This window comes from Podarcis cretensis (genome assembly GCF_951804945.1).
Source record: "Podarcis cretensis genome assembly, chromosome: 4".
NCBI classification, from domain to species: domain Eukaryota; kingdom Metazoa; phylum Chordata; class Lepidosauria; order Squamata; family Lacertidae; genus Podarcis; species Podarcis cretensis.
Genome location: NC_137173.1, coordinates 25683608 through 25700582, shown reverse-complemented (window position 1 = coordinate 25700582; position 16975 = coordinate 25683608). Strand labels below are relative to the sequence as shown.

General features: G+C 43.5%; 1 long non-coding RNA gene across 1 annotated transcript in view; it reads right to left on the bottom strand.

Annotated features, from left to right (window-relative positions):
• The window catches only part of LOC307215230, a 98067-nt gene that overhangs the window by 27407 nt on the left and 53685 nt on the right, over positions 1–16975 (bottom strand). The window lies entirely within an intron of this gene.

Sequence of the window (16975 nt, the reverse complement as noted above, 5' to 3'; positions counted from 1 at the left end):
TACTTCAGCCTGCTAAAACTATGACTAAGACTACCATAAAATTCAACACAAAATATGGCTGCCATTAGAGGTAGCAATTTATTTTTGCCAATGAATGGGGTGAGGGAAGTAAGAGGCGAGTTTGATTCAAAATGAATCTCCTAATGACACCAACCTCTCAGTGCACCAAAACTCCATTTACAGGAGGTGCTAACAACCTGAAGGGAAAAGTACCTCAGAGACTTTAACTTGCCTTCCAGAAAGCTGCAGTAGGCGTGATTCAAGCTGACTGAGATGGATTTGTATTGTTATAAAATATTGATTTGGTGTCTTGCGCTCAGCACATTGTAACTGACAGTTCATTTTTACCTACAAGAATCCCCTCCCTTCTTTTTTTTTGTTATCCAGTGTGATAGCATGTGGCTTATTTAATATATGAAGAAGAACCATATATTTCAAAAGTGCAAGGTATGTGGTTTAATAAGATATCCTTAAGCTATTCAAACAGTGTGCATAATTCTATTCCTGATCTATTAGTGTTTACTTATGAACTATTCTAATGGCATACATTATATTTTGGTGTTTATATCATATTACAAGCTAAATCACTGAGTGCATGTTTGGGGGTGCCATGTGAGATTGAGGCTCCGGAAAAAGAAATTTGGGGGGGCAATACTGTGGCACCCCAAATGGCCGCCATGCTCTCCTGTGCAAAAACGGAATGTCCCTGTGCCATGCCATGAGAAACAGAAAGAAAAATGGAAGATATATCACAATGCTGAGATTCTATCACCAGCCTGGGAAACCAAATGGAGAACACCACCTGCAGTACTAGAAAAGTCAACTTCCAAAATTCCACAGAAGCAATTGGATTTGCATGTGCGAAACTGTTTAAGATGAGAGTCCACAGTTGCTACATGTACAAAATTACTGGTGGTAGTGTTCGCCTAAGTGCAAATATGAACTCTGTCGAGCGTCATTTATAGGCAACGTGAGTTGCTCTCAATGAAACTAATACAGTAGCAGAGGTTATTTAATACTCCACTTTCCCCTTAAAGAGCACAGGTTAGTTTATGTTTTTTGCCCAGTGATCCACTCAGGCAGTTTACAGGATTTTCAGATTAGTAGATTGTATTATGGTAGTTAACATTTGGAAATAATGTGGCCATAAATAATAATATTTCATTTCCATTTCTATCCATCACATAGCTAATGTGCTTCTGCTCTGGTGCTCCATGTGTTATCTGATGGAGACTTCTGAAAGCAGGTTTCCTTGTCCAGTTCACTGTCAGGAATAGCTCCACAGACACATTGCTTCGCATGTGCTGAGCTGTCCCTCCACTGAAAAGCCAGAGGTTTTTCCCATGGAAATAGCAGAGTAGCTGCAGCAAAATTGGATGTTGAATCTTTTAGGCAGCTGCATACCTCTGTTCCCTTCGAGGCACTTAATATTTCATTTGCATTATCACCAGGTTTGCTTCAACAATGGTTGGCATTCACTACTAGCTGCTTTTTAAAAAAAAATTATGAAGAATTTCTCCCCCCACTTCCTTTGTATAAAATAGGCAGAGCCAGCTTGCATGGCTAAGTACAGATTGTCTGTCTTAGATCCACAAGGTGCAAAATGCACTTTAGCCAACATAAAACAAACGGTTTTGCAGATAAAAGGCGGTGTCGGTGCAGTAAATGCAGAAAGGTAAATGTCAACACCCTGCTTCCAGAAAAACTGTGATTTCAATATGAACCCTTCCATTTCTGCATCAGTTCAAGTGACTTCAGTGTTGGCACTATTTATAGAATACTGCTTTACAGTTCTATTAGCATATTTCCCCCCTCTAAGGATCTACGTGACTAACCCAAGCAAAAGACTTGCCTGTTTGAGTCTGTACAAAAAGGTCTGTGTGAAACCAGCCATTCTTGAGAGGAGTTTTATAGCTCACTGGAAACAACTGCCAGCTTCCAACGTGACAAGAGTAAATCTCAAGAGTATGCCTGTGAGTTTGTACAAATAAAATGGGGGATGAGTTTCACTAGTACTGCTTAGTTAAATAGTGCTATGGACCAACCTGGGGCCCCTGCAAACACCCTTTTCGTAGTGCATTCCTGATGCTTTGTGCTTATGATGGTATAGGGGTAGCTCGGGACTTCGTGGAAAGCATGGCCTCCATGGGGCTGTCCCTGAATAAGTCTGGCCCAACTTATAGCCGCGGACATGCCTTGGACCTGGTGTTTACCTCTATGGATGTTGGTGATCTGACACTAACTAAAAGCGAAACGAAAGAAGTGCCATGGTCAGATCACTTCCTGGTGCAACTGGACTTCTCTGCGACCCATCCCCTCTGCAGGGAGGTGGGACCAATTCGGATGGTCCGCCCCCGCCACTTAATGGATCCAAATGGTTTCCAGAGAGTGGTAGGGGATGCTTTATCCCATGTTGATGGCCTTTCAGCTGATTCCCTGGTGGCCCGCTGGAATGTAGAGTTAACCAGGGCTATTGACTGTTTGGCTCCGAAGCGCCCTCTCCGATTGCATGGAGCCCGGACAGCCCCGTGGTTTTCCACGGATCTGAGGGCAATGAAACAATCGTTGAGACGGCTAGAGCGCTGGTGGCAGATAACTCATTCCGAATCTGACCGGACACAGGTTAGAGCTCAACGTCAAGCCTACCAAGTGGCGATAGCGACGGCGAAGAAGAATTTCTTCACCGCCTTTATTGCATCTGCAGAAAACAGCAGCAGGAGACTTTTTCAGGTGGTTCACAATTTAGCGGAACCACCTGCAACATCGGGGCCCAGTACGGGCCACATGTTCTCCTGCAATGATTTTGCAAAGTTTTTTGCAGATAAAATCGCTCAGATTCGGGAAGAAGTAGACTCCACCGTGGGAGCAGGACCGGGGCGGGAGAGTGCTAGAGCTCTGTCTGGTCAAGTTGTGTGGGATCAATTCCAATCTGTTACCTCCGAGGATGTGGACAGGCTGCTTGGACGAGTGAAACCAACCACCTGTCTCCTGGATCCTTGCCCATCCTGGCTTATAAAAGCTAGCCGGGAAGGACTGGGCGATGGGCTTCGTGGGGTGGTGAATGCTTCCCTCCGTGAGGGAGCCTTCCCAGACCTGCTGAAAGAGGCGGTTATTAAACCGCTTCTTAAAAAACCATCTTTAGATGTGGCCACGATGGCCAACTACCGCCCAGTCTCTTTTTCTTCCATTCTTGGGCAAGGTGATTGAGCGAGTGGTTGCCGAACAACTCCAGGCACGCTTGGAAGAAGCGGACCATTTGGATCCCTTCCAGTCGGGGTTCAGGCCTCATCATGGGACTGAAACTGCCTTGGTCGCACTGGTTGATGATCTCCGGCGGGCTAGGGACAAAGGTGAGAGCTGTTTCCTAGTTCTGCTGGATCTCTCAGCGGCGTTTGATACCATCGACCATAACATCCTTCTGGACCGTCTTGAGGGGCTGGGAGCTGGGGGCACTGTCATACAGTGGTTCCGCTCCTTCCTCCTGGGCTGTGTTCAGAAAGTGGTGGTGGGGGATGAGTGTTCAGACCCCTGGGCTCTCACTTGTGGGGTGCCTCAGGGTTCTGTCCTCTCCCCCATGCTTTTCAACATCTACATGCAGCCGCTGGGAGAGATCATCAGGAGGTTTGGGCTGGGTGTTCATCAGTATGCGGATGATACCCAGCTCTACATCTCTTTTAAATCAGAACCAGTGAAGGCGGTGAAGGTCCTGTGTGAGTGTCTGGAGGCGGTTGGAGGATGGATGGCGGCTAACAGATTGAGGTTGAATCCTGACAAGACAGAAGTACTGTTTTTGGGGGACAGGGGACGGGCTGGTGTGGAGGATTCCCTGGTCCTGAATGGGGTAACTGTGCCCCTGAAGGACCAGGTGCGCAGCCTGGGAGTCATTTTGGACTCACAGCTGTCCATGGAAGCACAGGTCAAATCTGTGTCCAGGGCAGCTATTTACCAGCTCCATCTGGTACGTAGGCTGAGACCCTATCTGCCTGCGGACTGTCTCGCCAGAGTGGTGCATGCTCTGGTTATCTCCCGCTTGGACTACTGCAATGCACTCTATGTGGGGCTACCTTTGAAGGTGACTCGGAAACTACAACTAATCCAGAATGCGGCAGCTAGACTGGTGACTGGGAGCGGCCGCCGAGACCATATAACACCGGTCTTGAAAGACCTACATTGGCTCCCAGTATGTTTCCGAGCACAATTCAAAATGTTGGTGCTGACCTTTAAAGCCCTAAACGGCCTCGGTCCAGTATACCTGAAGGAGCGTCTCCACCCCCATCGTTCTGCCCGGACTCTGAGGTCCAGCGCCGAGGGCCTTCTGGCGGTTCCCTCATTGCGAGAAGCAAAGCTACAGGGAACCAGGCAGAGGGCCTCCTCGGTAGTGGCGCCCGCCCTGTGGAACGCCCTTCCAGCAGATGTCAAAGTGATAAATAACTACCTGACATTCAGAAGACATCTTAAGGCAGCCCTGTTCAGGGAAGTTTTTAACGTGTGATATTTTACTGTATTTTTGGTTTTTATGTAAGCCGCCCAGAGTGGCTGGGGAGGCCCAGCCAGATGGGCGGGGTATAAATAATAAATTATTATTATTATTATTATTATTATTATACACAGTTGCACTATTTGTGCCAGCAAAAGTTTCAGGGTGCACATCCTGCTTTGTTTTCAATCACTACATGTCCTGTAGCTTCCTTCTTAAGTCCTGTAACTTTTCTTATCAGAAACATTCCAGGGGTGGTAGGGGTGGTTTGCCCTGCTTTTGTTGAGCTATAGTGCAAGAGTGCCCCACCAGATGGCAAAAATGCAATAACAAAGTAGTTATTATTGCAGAGCAACTAATAAAGTGGAATGAGGTGTGTGGATGGTTCAGTATATACCCACCAGCAATGCACTATTATTGCATCATTGACATGTTGCAAAATAGACTCAGGACTCAGCTATACAGCTGCAAATAAAACAGTTTAAGTGCGTTGTAAAGTGCATTATACAAATGCGACACTAGATGGCGATGGTGAGCTGTGTCAAATTCAATATATTTTTCAAACCTTTTTTTTTCTTAAGCATTTTTAATATGTGTTTAGATTCCATCTCAGAGCCTGAGCCTCTGTAGACTGTCATCCCCATGTGCCGGTGCTTGATCTGGCTCCTTGCACTCAAGTCCCCCTTACCAGGTTTTTAGGATGGTGTACTGCGAATGTGCCAGGAGTCGTCATGAGCAGCATATGAAGATGCAAAGTTGTTGTCAATGGGGAGAGGGAGGGAGGTCAGTTGGGGACACTGGGTGGGCCACCCATTGAAGAAAAGATTCTCTTTCCATTACTGATGCACAGTAAATCTGCAGTTGGAGCAAACACTTGCAAAAGTTTTCATTTTAGTTGCTTGTAAATGTTGACATTTTTAATTGTTAAATTGCTTTGTGATATTGTGAACCGACCAGATAGATAAATAAAAATTGGTCACTGAAATACACGGGAGTTAGATGTGAGAAATTGTGTAGGACACCCTACCCAAAACTAGCAGCCTCCATATAATTTGGACTGCAACTTCCATCATTCTCAACCATTGGCCATATTGGTTGGGGCTGATAGAAGTTACAGCTCGAAAGGTTTCCAAAGTCACTAAATGGGGGCAAGCTGGTGTAGGATCTGCATCTCTTATTTCCAGGTTTTCCAGAAAACTGGAAATGATTCAGCATAATTAACATCAGAATTATAGATGAGTATAAATGCTTATCACATTGAGAAATGTATAGTTGGCAAGTAAGTGTGTAAACCCAAGGCTTATGTGCTACTGCCAGAGTGGTATTGCAATTTCTGGTACTGCATTTCTGGCCAGGGCCAACTGAAGATGATGTGATGATGCAACAATGTATGTTGACTCTATTGTTTCATCAGGACATAAATAATCCTTACAATACAAATAAGGCGAGGGGAAAACTCAGCTGGGATGCCATTTTGTTAATGTGTTGTTCTGTCTTAACATTCAGATTACAAAGGAAACATAATCTAGTTTCTGTGTGTCGTCGGTTACCTTAATAAATTTAAAATTAATTCACAGTAGAGTCTAAAATTGCTCTGGAACATGCAGGTATATGCAATACTCGCCACAAATTGATCATGCTAGGGCAGCTGCAAGCACCTTAGCTTGGTCCCCTGGGAAGACTAATTTCTACCGATCTATGTCTCTTACTGCCTTCCAGATGGTAGCAGGTTTCTTAACAAGCTTTCTAATCTTCCCCTTTTCCCTTTGGGAATTTGTTTCAACCTTATCTTGTCACATCTGGTTTTCTCCAAGCTGGTGATTTGCATTAGACATGTCAGATACCGCTTCTCTAAGATTTCAGCAACCATCAAATCAAATATGTTCATCTAAGGACAGTTTGCTTGTGCACCACACACCATTCATACATTGGGAGTTGGTCAATTCATGCAAGAGCAACTTCAGTTACACTGAAATGAAAAACATAAGCATCTTTGTTTTATCCTGAAAGTCCATTAATGTGCTTCACGGAGGCTCTGTGTGGCCTCTGGAGTCTTTTGATTCTGTAAGGTGCAGCTTTTCCTGGCCGCCTGCTCACCTCCATTATGGGGCCTAAAATGAATTAAAGGGCTTCCCAAGGGAAGAAGAGCTGATGTAATCATGTGTGTGGATGACAGAAACCTGGAGTCTCTGCCACAGATTTTCTGAAGGTTCTGGACCTAGTCCTTTAAGGTAACAGCTTCATAACATAGGTAGGTCAAGCATTCAGTGACTACAGAACCGAAACTGACATACTAGAAACCTACCATCAAATATTTGGCCATTCCCCCCCTAGATATGAATATCAGCCTTCTTTACACCTGCAGGTTTTAGCTTAAACATCTCATTTTTTTCCTTTCTCAGACTCACAGAACCATAAAGTTGGAAGGGATCTTTGAAGTCATCTAGTTCAACCCAGTGCCCAGTGCAGAATTTGCAATGCTGGATGCAACTAGAGCGGGGGTTCCCAATTAGTGGTCCCCAGACCCCAGAAGATCCTTGTAACCCACCCAGGGGGTCTGTGGCACAAACCCATCAACTGTCCAGGACATCCTGCTTTGGGTGGCTGTGCTCTCATGAGAATGCAGCACCTCAAAATGCATGAGATCATGGATGGATGTGTGTCTCATGTGAGATTACGGCACCCAAAGGCACAAATTTTGGGGCACTGTGCTCTTGCATGGGTCATGTGACTCACGCAGGAGCATGGCCCATGTTTGCACTGGACATGTTGGAAGATGTGGTGGCACTGTTCACATTACAAAATCTACCACAGAGATATCAACATTTTCAAACATAGGGGGTCATGGCTTGGCTTTTGAGAAAGGGGGGTGAGGGTTGCAGTACTTAGCTAATTGGGAACCACTGAATGAGAGTGAAGTGTAGCTAAGTTCCCACAAAGCAAGACACAGTGAAGAACCACTGTTGAACTAACAGAACTGGACAACAGGGGCAAAACAACTGCTTATATACATTTCCGAAGGCCAGGACCACTCCCACTCTCAATGTGATTGGCTGTTTAAACTCCAAAGCTGCGAATCATAACTCAGAGTTTAAGGGCCAATGGCAGTGGCTCAAATACTGAAATGTTCTGTGAATGGATATCAAAGCTCAGATTCCTTAGTCCAGACTCAAGCAGACCACTGAATACATAAAAGAGAGCATCCCTGAAAGGTAACCACCCCAAACCTGCCTGCCTCCTTTCATCTGGTTGAGGAAGTTGTGGATCTGGACGACAGCTGCCTCCTCCTCAGTCTCAGTGTTGCCATTCTGGAACTTAGCAGGGGAAGGATGGCGAATAAATAAGAATGTGTTGGCTTTGCCTGTCATTGGCTCTGCTCCATCTACTGTTGGCTTTTCTGGCTTCTGCCCTACCAATCCCAATGGTCCCCAGTCACTGCTGCCACGGGCAACACTGCCCTCTGTCCCTCTTTCTTTCTTTCTTTCCTTCCCTCCATCGTCTGATGTCCTCTGGCATCTCTGCCTCCCAAAGGCTTGCACAGCTGTTTGTTGTTGCAGCCCTGTCTGCAAGCTCCTTAAGCAAATGGTGCCTCTGGGGTTGGCCAGGGGGTGCTGGTTGCCAGGAGCTGAGGTGGCTCAGAGACCAGGGGTGGCTGCGGCGGCTGCCTGGAGGACTCCTAAGGAGAGGGGAGAGGAGGCTGAGGGAACACTCCACAAGGGAGGGTGTTTGAAAAAGGGTGAGAGGCTGCCAGCTTGGCAGGCAAAGGGTGACATACCTGGGCTTCTGAGCCCCACAGGGGTGCTGCAGAAAGAATGTAGCTGGTCAAGGGAGTCATGGACTCCACAAGGTTGAAAACCTCTGCCATATGCAAAAAGCTGTTTACATGCATAGATCACTGGCTGGATCAGGTATCGGGGGCCTAAGCTGAACTCCTTTCCAAGTGCACAGCCGGGTTCAAATGTGACCTATCCTGCACTGCTTTCAGTGGGATGCACATTTGGGTTTGCAAATGCTGGTTGAAAGCCAGTGACCTCTAATACTGACATTCAGAAACAATATGAAGGTAGCACACATTTGCAATCTTCAGCTGATTTTCTTTGTTTTGTGGAAGAGCCTAGATTGACTCAGCAATGAAGATTTCCTAGAGTTGCATGTCTTGCGGAATCCATGCCTTACCTCTAGCTGGGCATCCTGCACACCCCCACACAGGGCACACACTTTACTAAGCGAGGGAATGAGAATATGCACCAGCAGCAATGAAATCCTTAAAGCCACCAACAGAATTCAAAGGCTTTGATGCTCTGGGCATAGAGGAATTTCCAAAGCTTTTGGAACTGGCCTCTAAAGCAAGGGCCACAAGCCAAGGCTCTTTGCATTGTGCAGGTTTTTATTATGGGTGGCTTCAGAAGTTCTCAATGGGAGAGATGTGGCTGTTTTTAGAACAGAGGGCTGAATAGGTTTATTGTGGCCTTAAAATGTCTACAGTAATTAGCTACACCCAGGTCAGTGCATCAGCACAAAGAATTCTGGGTCTGTACTCAGCCCTTTAGAAGGGTTCAAATGGGTGGATGTGGATGTGTTCACACCATACATTTAAAGTACTTTTTCCTCCCCCCCCCCCAACAAAATCCTGGAAACCAGAGTTTAAGTGTTAAGGGTGTTGGGAATTACAGCTCCCCCCCAACAAAATCCTGGAAACCAGTTGGGAATTACAGCTTTGTGATTAGTAAACTACAATTCCCCAGGAATCTTGACAGGAGGCTTAAAAATGTACTTAAAATATATGATGCGTATGCAGCATTTCACTTATGTAATGCTTATGAATTGCTTTGCAGATTTATTTTGTTTGATTTCAGACCAACCTTGTTGTACAGCTCAATGTTGCTGTTATCTTTTGGATAGAGTACTGAAATAGCGAAATGGTGACTTGACTAAGCTCACCCTGCGATTTCTTTGCAAAGCGATGATCTGAACTCAGAACTCCCAACATTCTGTTAAACTGAACTGCAGCATTTTGTATAGAAACCCAGAAACTTTCCACTACTAACCTTTCTCGGTTTAGCTCCATGTACAATTCAATTAATCTAGAATACCTAGTTTCAGCAAAGCTACATTTTCTGAAATCCCCAAACTCTAATTGAATTAGTCTGGGTTAGTTGTCTCCTGGTTTTATAGATACGGCGCCTGGGGTTTTGCAGTCCACTTGACTTCCTGTTGCTGACATTTGCACGAAGAAGGATTATTCAGTTCTGAAATTAATGTCATGAGAAACCAAATTGGTAATTAAATTACTTTTGAATTATGGGGAATGCTTTGCTCTGCTAGTATTTTCTGTGTCATATGCTTTGATAAAGGGCCAGTATTTTAAATGCAGAAAGAAACACACACACACACACACACACACACACACACACCATTTATAGGGCAGCCGCTCCAACCCTAGAGGGCAGAGGTGTCGTCAGCCCCCTCAATATTCTTTAGGAGGAGGCTCAGCCCCTCCAAAATTGAGGGGGCAGAGGAGGCCGAACTGCTGAGCTGAGCGTGACACAGCATCAAAGGTAGGATCCTCCTGAGCACAAGAGAGGAGGAGCCACAGCCACTGAAGTTGGGCAAGGCTTCTTCCTGACAATGCACCTCCTCCTGATGACACACACAACACGGTGTTGCCGCCCCAGCCCCAATCTCTGTCTCAAGGCTGCACCTCTGTTATAAAGTGCACTTCTATACACGCTTACCTGGGATCAATTAAACTCAATGGGACTGAGTAGACATGCATAGAATTGGGCTGTGGATGATGAAGAAAGAAAAACTTACCTCCCTTCCACAGCCTCACCCTTTGAGCTGTTTATTTTAAAATATTTATAAGCCTCTTTTCTGATCAAAGCTTACAACCAACAAAAACTACATGCATTTTTTTTAAAAAAATAAAAAAATCCCTTGATGAGTGGTTCATTGGTATCCCTCTAAATGAACATTACAAGGAAAGACCAAACCATACCCCTTGACGCACATTGTGCTTTTGCATCCTCTCAGCAGAATAGTTAGCATGTACTGAAGGAGGAGTAGCAGGTTAGATGAGAAAGATGTTGCTGGAGAGGAGTGAGAAGAGCCAGGTTTTGTCTGTCTTTTCATCGCGGACTCTTATCTGAATCTGTGCAAAATCAACAGAGGTTGTGTGCGTGTGTTTGATAAGATCCTCCATATTTTCAAGACTGCTGGCAAACCACAGCCCCCAAACATTTCAATCACCTCAAGACACTCAGCTGTGTGATTATTTTAGGGCTATGGTTCAAAGACTCTGAAAGCACTGTCCAGTTCTGGAAGACATTCTTAGTTTATTCGCTTCTGACTTTCAATCTTTCCTCAACTAATGCTGATTAATCCTGTGAGAAAGGAAACTGTGCTGATGCCAAGGGCTGTCTGATGACTTTGACTAAGAATATTGTCAGGCACAATAGCGATCTCAGTCTCAGGAGCAGTTTGGGCTCAGGGCATGTCCTATTCCACTCCTGAGATTTCTTTACCACTGAATCTCAGTGCATTGTAGGAGGAAAAAGAAACATGCTTCTTATCCTAGGCTCTGTTCTCTAAGGACGCTGCGTTACATCATAAGCTTCTTCATATTTTTAAAGGCTTGCTTCTGTTCCACTGATCAGATGAATATCTGTGTCGAACTTGCATTTCAGCTTCCCAAAAGTTGGCCTCCTTTAATCCTGGATTAGTGGCTTGATCACAGGAGAATTCTTCCCTTCCCATACTAGAAAGCTCTGCCACTTACCGCATGTGTGAATTTCACTCCTGTACAATGTATAATTTTCACTAATTGTTTTTGCTCTGATTTTTAGACTGTCTTGAAAGTATCTTTGTTTACAGTGATAGCAGAGGGTAATATTTCCAGTACCGGTAACCATGGCAATGAATAATTCTATTCTCAGATTCAGTGCCAGCTGCTGTCGTGTCTTGATGGTAATGCTCAGCTTGTTAATGAGAGACTTTACATGTACTGGAGAGGAAGATTTATACTGGTCCAAGAATGAGCTTTCTGAAAAGCACATTCTTTTCCTTTTAATTTCTAAAAAAAGAGACATTGATTCTACAACTATTTTTCATTCATAAAAACACTTTTTCTTTAAAATAAAAAAAATAAAAAATAATAACGCTAAGACCCTGGGCAGTAATTTCATCATACAATGACAGCTTTACATTTTAAAACCCATGCGCTTTTCCCCTTCCCCCCAAGCGAAAGGAAGAACATGTTATGCGTGCTTAGGTATAGGGCAGAGATTTGATTCAGTACACCAAGCAGAATGAATAAAAAATTACAATTTCTAAAACAACATGAGAACCGAAGCACAGCCATCCTTCAAAATTTGCTCTTATTTTCTATTCTCCAACCAAACAGTGTTTGCAAAAGTATATATAAGGAAAAGGTTCTTGCAAAAATGTGTAATTAGTCAAAATATATACAAAAATGTGTTTCTTGCAAAAATTTTGCCCTAAAATGCTGATGAATTTCCAGGAGTTTTTAAAAACAAAACAAAACATGCACACACAAACAAATTACTGCAGAAATGTGGAGAAGTGAATTTAAGATTGGAGAAAACAGAAACTGATAGAAACAAAATGGACACATCCTTCAATCCCTATTTGCATCACATACCTCTGTATTTAGAAGTAAGCAGCATTATGTTCAACTAGCTCGTGAGCACAAAATAGCTGTTGAATAACCCACCCCACCCTCTGCAAAGCAGGTCTGGACCCAAAAGATCCAAGGCTTGGGCCATCTGCTAATGATGCCCCTGTTCTTTTTGAACACAAAATATGCAGCAAAGTATAGCATGGAAATATAGGCTGTAAAACCTTTAAGATTCGCCCGTCCAAGTGAGTACCAAAATTGTCTCCTTTAAAAGTTCCTTCCAAAGTTTCCCCCTACCCCCAGCACAGGAAAAGACCACATGCCTGGCAAGTTAAAAAATGATTTACTTACAAACTCTCCAAAGGTCAGATTCATATGCTTTTCCATACATGAGTCAAAAAAGTCGCACAGGCAATAAAATGTAGCTTAGTTACAAAGTGCTAAAAGTTCCTAAACTGATGGTATAGGAACATGAAAAAGGCTGGTGAAAGTTATGTGACTGAGCTGGAACAACCAGCTCAGACCTCCTCACATGCTGAATTCACAGGTAGACTTGGGGGGGGGGGGAGACTTGATTACCTATTTCTTCCCAAATAAGTGGAAGTGGCATAGCTAATTCTGTCAGCACAGCTTACTCTATGGTCTAAAACCCTTCATGCATTATCTAGACTTAAGCATGTTGGTTATATGTGATTGGTTATCCCACAAAATCTCCTCATGGTAATTCTTCTAGTTCAAAGGCAAGTCAGAGTCAAACTAGATGATAACTTGGAGTTGTAAAAGGGTAAAAGAGTATTGGGAAATGATCCATAATGAATTGAAAAAAAATGTTTGAAAGTACATTCCCAAAAAACCTGGAGTCCTTTCTGTTGGGGATAATTCAGACTGAAATTCCCAGGTGTCAAAAAAGGTTATTTATGTATGCTACTACTGTAGCCCATATTTTGTTAGCCCCAAAATGGAAAACAAGCGAGGTCCCGACCAAAGAAGAATGGCAACCCAAGTTGACAGAATATGCGCAGCTTGCAGACTTAACATATAGAATAAGAGAGCAAGAATAACATATGTTTAGAGAAGATTGGAAAACATTTATTGAATATATGGGAAATAACTGTGTGCAGCTGAAAACGCTGGCAGCATTAAGATAAATTCAACAGTGTAAATAAGTTTTGATGGATGTAATAAGGGAAAACTGAATAGTTTAGTTTATGAAAAACATGCAGAGGTTTTTGTTACGCAAAATGAACCATGGAAAGAGAAGAAGGGAAGTCAGTGATTAATGTAAAAATGAGTATGTGTGGCCCCAACCCCACATGTTTCAATACATCACAGAAGAGAGACTTAGAGCGAAAGGTTAGGAGGCTGAATCTATAGAAGGTTCTAGAGATGAGAATTCAGCCCTAGGATTGAAAAGGGTTCCCTGCTCCTGGCCTGGTTGGGCAAAGCCATTCAAATTTGTTTGGAGGTGATGAGGACTTGCAGGTGAGAATCTGCAGGCAGGGAGAGGTTTGAACATCTCCTGCCTGCCAGTCTACTCTGAAAACGCCCCCACCACAAACCCTTGCATTAATGTCACAAAGGCGAATGGAGTTGGTGACCCTCATAATGGCTTAATTCAGCCATGAACCAGCTCTTTGGAGCTGCAACTCTCAATTTTATAAAGAGTGAGACTTATCCTTAAGGTACTCATCTTGCCTACGATTCGTCCAGCAGTAGAGTTTGCTGGCAGAATATATGCTGGTTATCAGAATCCAATTGCCTTGCACCTATTTCTGTAATGAAAACATCTTCGGAGGAGGGCCTATTTTTAGCACCATGCTCTCAAAGCAAAACTCTGCCTAGAATTCTTAAAAATGTATTTATATAGCATGACAGCAACGCTTTTAGGAACAGGGGGTAATATGGAATGCTTTTGCAAAGGTAGCAAGCATGCAGCGAGTTGATGCTGACATCCAGTTCCTTACTCAGCCACTAATGGAAGCTGGAGCAGAATTAATTGTGATGTAGAGTTAGGCCAATCCTCCTCTAGTTAAAAGATATCTTCATTTTTCATTTGGGTTTGCAATTCTATCACAAGCTATTTATAACACACCCCTGTTTCGGTGCAACACTGCTCATGCGTCTCCTCCACCCTCTGCCCAATGAAATGAAGGCAAGCAAGGAATGTTCCATCTGTGCCTTGCAGAAGGATCTCATCCATTATCTGCAACAGTGCTCTGGTTTCCCCCTTTTTTTTAATCACTGAAGAAATGGGTTTAAATATTTTACAAGATTGACATAATAAATAATTGAACGCTAGTTAAGAATAACTGTAACTCTTGGTGTCTGGCTTCCGTGCCTTTTTTCCTCTTCTCTGCTTACCACCTGGGAAAACATTTATATTTGTCCTAATAAATACAAGGTGGTATTCAACTGAGTTTTTACTCGGAGTACATCTATTGAAATTAATGCACCTAACTTAGTCATGGCCATTCATTTCATTAGGTCTACTCGGAGAAAAACTTAGTTGAATACTACCCATTTCTGACTGCTGCTGTAAATCACCTCCCTGCACTCCATTCTGAGGATGCTTCAAGTACATGAGACGCCATAGGTAAAAGCAAAGATACCCCTGACTGTTGGGTCCAGTCGTGGATGACTCTGGGGTTGTGGTGCTCATCTCGCTTCATTGGCCGAGGGAGCCGGCATACAGCTTCCGGGTCATGTGGCCAGCATGACTAAGCCGCTTCTGGCGAATCAGAGCAGCGCACAGAAACGCCGTTTACCGTCCCGCTGGAGTGGGACCTATTTATCTACTTGCACTTTGCCATGCTTTCGAACTGCTAGGTGGGCAGGAGCTGGGACTGAACAACAGGAGCTCACTCCTTTGCGGGGATTTGAACCGCCGACCTTCTGATCGGCAAGTCCTAGGCTCTGTGGTTTAGACCACAGTGCCACCCGCATCCCATATGAGATGCCATACTTAGATCCATTTACCCAGGAGCAAACCCCATTGAAATCAGGGAGCATTACTGAGTAGTCATGCATTGGATTGCGCTGTGAAAAAAATAAACCTCACAGGCCTGGGCTGACAGCTGTTATGAAGCAGATTTCATACATTACATCTTGAGGCAGAAAGGTAAAAAATATCAGACTTTTATACTTCTCTAGCAAACATGGTACAGTGGTACCTCGGTTTAAGAAAAGTCCTGTTTACGCACAATTCGATTTACGAACTCCGCAAAACTGGAAGTAGTGTCCCGGTTTGCAAACTTTACCTCGGTCTAAGAACAGAATCCAAATGGTGGAAGGGCACAGGCAGCAGGAGGCCTTATTAGGGAAAGCGCGCCTCAGTTTAAGAACAGTTTCAGTTTAAAACTTCCAGAATGGGTTAAGTTCGTAAACCAAGGTACCACTGTATAAAGAACCCTGAGTATTCCAAATTCCAGCTTCCTGTGTGATATGATAATACCATATGTTGGTTATATAAGGCTGGTTATCCCACAACCAGCATGTTTTTAATGAATGGATCTGTGAGAACGTCATTTTTCAATGGCTGTTAGATAAACACAAGGGTGTTTTTTTTAATCAGTTATTTAATGTTACTAAGTGGGTATTTCCATGTGCTTGTAACTTAGTTGTGAAATTGACTTTTCAGGAATGATTTGGGTCTTGCAATAAGTCTTGAAGTTCAATTCCAAGGACTGATTCTTACAGCCAATTGAGTTGAGTTGAGTTGAGTTGAAGTTTAATCCTGTGTGATAATATCCATAATGTTTCTAGATGACATTCATCATGTCCTGCTTCAACCCACTTCTCAAAGATTTTTCAAGACAGAATAAATCTTCTGTCTTAAAATATTCAGAAGTACATGTATAAGCGTTAACGTGCTAAGAAACCTAAAACAATGGTCCTTCCCTGGAATTAATATTACCTCTTTTGCTATTCAGAAGAGGTGTAACAAGCAATTATGGGTCTCAGCACATGGAGAAAGGCACATTTTGAAGATTTTCCGTGGTACATTAATCATTACACATATTCACACGTTTATTTTTAAGACAATCTTAATTTGTTTAATATTTACATGTCGTTTATCTATTAAAATAATAATGAAAGACAGAAGATTTGCTAGTAATCTAGTATCTTTCTAACATTTTTACTCAACAGGTAAAAAAACCATAAAGGTGGGAAATAAAATAGCATGTCTCGATGAATACTTTTTGTGGTGAGCACTGTTTTTCTTTCGGATAGTGCTGGAGATCAAAATTATATGAACCATATATAATGAACCATTTTGGATTATTGTTTAAGCCAGAGTTTGCCTACAGATATTGTTGGGCTACAGCTCCCGTGATTCCCAGCTTACATGGCCAGTGATTCAGGATGATGGGAGTTGTCATCCAACATCATCTGGAAGGTACTACGTTGGCTGTCCCTGCTTTGAACAAAAGATTGCCAACTTTCTCAGGGCTGTCTTTATCCAGAGGTGCGGGGCACCCGGGCGCCAAATTCTGGGGGGTGCCTCTCAATCAGCGGCAGTGAAAAGCAAGGGAGCGAAAGTCCTCGCCCCCCTCCTCCGTCGCTCTGTTACTCCATAGCGTCAAATATTCCTGACAAGTCAGGAAACAAAAGCAGTTTTTTGCTGTGTCATTGTTACAGGTGAGCGATTCCCCCCCCCTAAGAAAAAGTCAACAATTTCAGCTTCCTACCTCCCCAAAAAAGCTCAATAAAAGTTAATTTGGGGGTGTTGGGCAGATCTTTGCACCCCGGCGGCGCGTATGCTAAAGACGGTCCTGAACTTTCTTTCCTGACAGAAAAATGCTCTTAAAAATCCCAAGTAAACACATACAAAAATCTGATTTTCCCTCTGCCTTCTACAAGAC